At 34.3% G+C, this 3,791-nt stretch overlaps 1 pseudogene; it reads left to right on the top strand.

Moving 5' to 3' along the window:
* Positions 1–722: 722 nt before the first annotated feature.
* On the top strand, positions 723–3,320 carry LOC107871868 (annotated as a pseudogene).
* Positions 3,321–3,791: the final 471 nt, after the last annotated feature.

The following is a 3,791-nucleotide window of genomic DNA, read 5'->3' as shown; positions in this document are numbered from 1 at the left end:
ATTTAGGGGTGATTTTGTAGCTCCAATTCCCTACGGAGTTGCTATTTCTTGGAAATGGAGTAAAGAAGATGGATCGAAAACCCATTTCTCAAGTCTCCAATCAGTATTAGTATTAGTATTCTCTTCTTTAATTTTTCTTTATATTTCCTGTTGTTTTTGTTACCTTTTGCTAAGGTTGTCATGTTAGTATTTGTTATGCTTCTTTGCGGCTATGTTCCTTTTCATGTTTTTCTCATAAGTTTTTTTTATTTTATTCAGCTTAAATGGATACCTGCGACAGATTTGGTTATATTCAGTGTTTAGGTAAAGGTTTAAAGATAAGAGTCTTTGGTGAGATGGTAATCTGGGTTTCACTTCGATGGTTATATTCAGTGTTTAGTATTTTTTCTTTTAGGATTTTCTTTCTAAATAGAACTAGCTTAGTCAGTTACATAGTCTTGATGGATGTAATCAAGTAAATGCATTACCATGATGTTTCTACCTTCTCCACTTGCAACCTAAAGACAAAGCTACTTTAGAGTTTGGGCATTATTTTCATATATTCCTTTATGTCTTGCATTATTTCCAGTGGCTATTTTGAAATCTTTTCTTTATGGTTTCATCTTTCCAACCAAATTTGACTTGTGATGCCCTAAGTAAATTGTAATATCATGTTAACACTACATATGTGATGGTTTATGTTTTTTGTTAGTTGTGTTAGGAGTGGAGCTATACGTGCGACCATGAACAACTTTGGATCTCCAAGAGTTGGAAACAAAAAGTTTGCTGAAGTTTATAATGAGGTATAATTTACTCTTTGTAGATGTGAAGTTCTTATATTGAGACTGACATTATTCTATATTGTCATTATGGTCTTTCCATTTGTTTATGAAGATCTTTTGCATTTATAAATTAAATGGTTCTAACTTTTGGGTACAATTGCGAGGTCAGGAACTAAGGAATTCATGAAAGCTCTTACAGTTGGTGCTGATGTTAGCATGATTAGGCAATTTGGTGTTGTTTTCTACTCTACTTACGTGGTAGCTGAAAAAGGTTAAAGAATATTCCAATGAGTGGTCACTGGTGAACAAGCAGAATCCCATTTGGATAAGTAAGCCTAAAGAGATCACAAAGGAAGAGTATGCTACTTTCTACAAGAGTTTGACTAATGAATGGGTGGAGCATTTAGCTATGAAGAACTTCTCTGTTGAGGGACAGTTGGAGTTCAAGGCTGTCTTTTTTGTTCCAAAAAGAGCTCCTTTTGACTTCTTTTATACAAGGAAGAAGCCCAACAATATCAAGCTCTATGTTCATCGTGTGTTTATTATGGACAACTATGAGGAGTTGATGCCTTAATATTTAAGCTTTGTGAAGGGAATTATGGATTCTGAGGACCTTCCTCTTAATATCTCTAGAGAGATATTGTAGTAGAACAAGATCCTAAAGGTTATTCGCAAGAACTTGGTGAAAAAGTGTGTTGAGCTATTCTTTGAAATTGCTGAGAACAAAAAGGATTATAACAAGTTTTATGAGGCCTTCTCTAAGAACCTCAAGATTGGCATTCATGAGGATTCTCAGAATAGGTCTAAGTTTGTTGAACTACTATGGTACAACTCCACCAAAAGTGGTGATGAGATGACCAGCTTAAAGGACTATGTAACCAGAATAAAGGAGGACCAGAATGATATTTACTACATTACTGGTAAGAGCAAAAAGGATGTTGAGAACTCCTCTTTCCTTGAGTTGATGCCATTGATGAGTATTCAATTGGTCAATTAAAGGAATTTGAGGGCAAAAAGCTTGTTTCCTACCATTTAATTATCAACGCAACTCATTCTGACTCATGCAAATTCAGCTTAATCTACTTATTTTGTAGCAAAAATGTTTAGCATAAGTAGCAAAATATTTATGTTTTCATAATTAATACAAATCATCATAGTAATGGCTTTGATGCTTATTATGTGGTTGAACAACATGAGATGGTACTAGCTGATACTGAGAATTTGCAGAAGAGGGTAATTGCTTTAAACTTGTTACTACCTATGTTCCTCAGACTCTTCAAAAGTGTTGCCGCACCTGTGTGGGATTCTCCAAAATTGCATTATTTTTGGGGTATCCGACACAGACCTTATTAGACATTTTTGAAGAGTTTAAGCAACATAGGTTATACCACATACCCCTATTCTAATTGTTTTGGTCTGGAATAGATATCACTATGACTGTTTGACATTATAAACATCTTCAACCTACTGTTCATTCTGAAAGATTTTTGTACCACTTATTTTTAGTGAAAGTGATAGTGTAATTCGAAAGGGAATTGGAGAAGTTATGATTATGGAGGTTGTAGTGAAGATGAAAAGAGAACGGTTGGTTTTAGAGGTGGTTGAGACAAGGAAGAGGAAGAAGTGCAATACTGATTTAGAGATGTTACCAACTACTATAGCTTATGTTAGAAGTCACGATTCTGGAGTCTCAGTTGCACCGGCAAGTTTAGAATTATCTCTAGTGAGCGAGCTCACTTCCCAGGAAAATACTACTACTTGGTGTAAACTTGCTGTGAATTCTAACTTTATAGATAATGAATCAAATGATGTGACAAAAGAAAGCCCGAAATTTGTAAATCTTGATGTATGTGAATTAAATTCTTTAAATTTTTACTTATTTTTGCGGTTCTATTTTTCTACTTCCTTTAATATGTACGGTACTATGCTCCGGTATGATAAGTGGAGTGAATTGTCTTGTCCTTCAATAATTTCAGTTGAATTCATATTTTTTTTCATTTTTGTGAAATTGTATTGATGGCGGACTGATATTTGAATTTTGAATTTTCCAGGAGGATGACAGTGTGGAAATTGTAACCAGTAATTCAGTGTTGAGAGAAAGGTAAATATGCTTTCCATGTCTTTCATGGAGTTTTAATTATCTCTCAGATCCTCCACTTCAGTGCCACCTTTTTTTTTCTTCACTATTTTTATTGAAAACAAAGCCCCATTTTCCACTAGTGATGCAATACTATCTAGCAATTTTAAATTTGAGCTTCAGAAACCGGGAGCCAACACCGAAACCATAACTTACTAAATGTCACCGCCGTCGATCTAATACAAAAGAAAAGATGCCCTCAGAGGTTGATCTTGATGAGTTCTTTGTTGCAGCCGAGAAAGAACTCCATAAAGAATTTGCAAAAAAGTTCAATTTTTCTGCATTTATCTCCTTTTTCTATCGTTTATTCTGCTCGGTAAAGAGTATTCATGATTCATGAATGTGCGTGTTGTAACAGATACTACTTTGACTTTGTAAACGAGGAGCTATTAGAAGGTCTCTACAAGTGGGTTCGACAATAAGACAATGAAGATAAATCCACCAGACCAACACAATATTCTGAGGCCAAGTCCATAACATTAGCAACAGTTGCTTCTTAATCTAATTTTTTTGGTAGTCCAGTGATTCTAGAACTAGTAGTATTTTCAAGTATATTTAGCTATTATGGATTATTAAGTAGTTCTCTCTTTTTCATTTTCTTAAGGCTTTATGATTTTGGTTTCCTTGTGGGGTCTGAGTTAGGATATGTACAGCCAAGGAAAACGAGGTCTCTCTGTGTTAATTTAACTTAGTTGCATATATGAGTTATTCACTAAGAATGATTTGGAGAAACCAATTGTCTTCCTAAGAGCTCATTTTCTTATTTGAGTTTGATATCCACTTCATCTTTACATCTTTCGTCTATACTTATTCATATGTACATAACAAATTAGACCGGTATTATTTTTAATTTGTGTTTGTACAATACAGTTGTACTCTTCTGGGTGTTTAAT

The sequence above is a fragment of the Capsicum annuum genome, chromosome 5, assembly GCF_002878395.1.
Source record: "Capsicum annuum cultivar UCD-10X-F1 chromosome 5, UCD10Xv1.1, whole genome shotgun sequence".
Taxonomy (NCBI): domain Eukaryota; kingdom Viridiplantae; phylum Streptophyta; class Magnoliopsida; order Solanales; family Solanaceae; genus Capsicum; species Capsicum annuum.
Note: the sequence above shows the minus strand (reverse complement) of the source record. Positions and strands in the feature narration are given on the sequence as shown.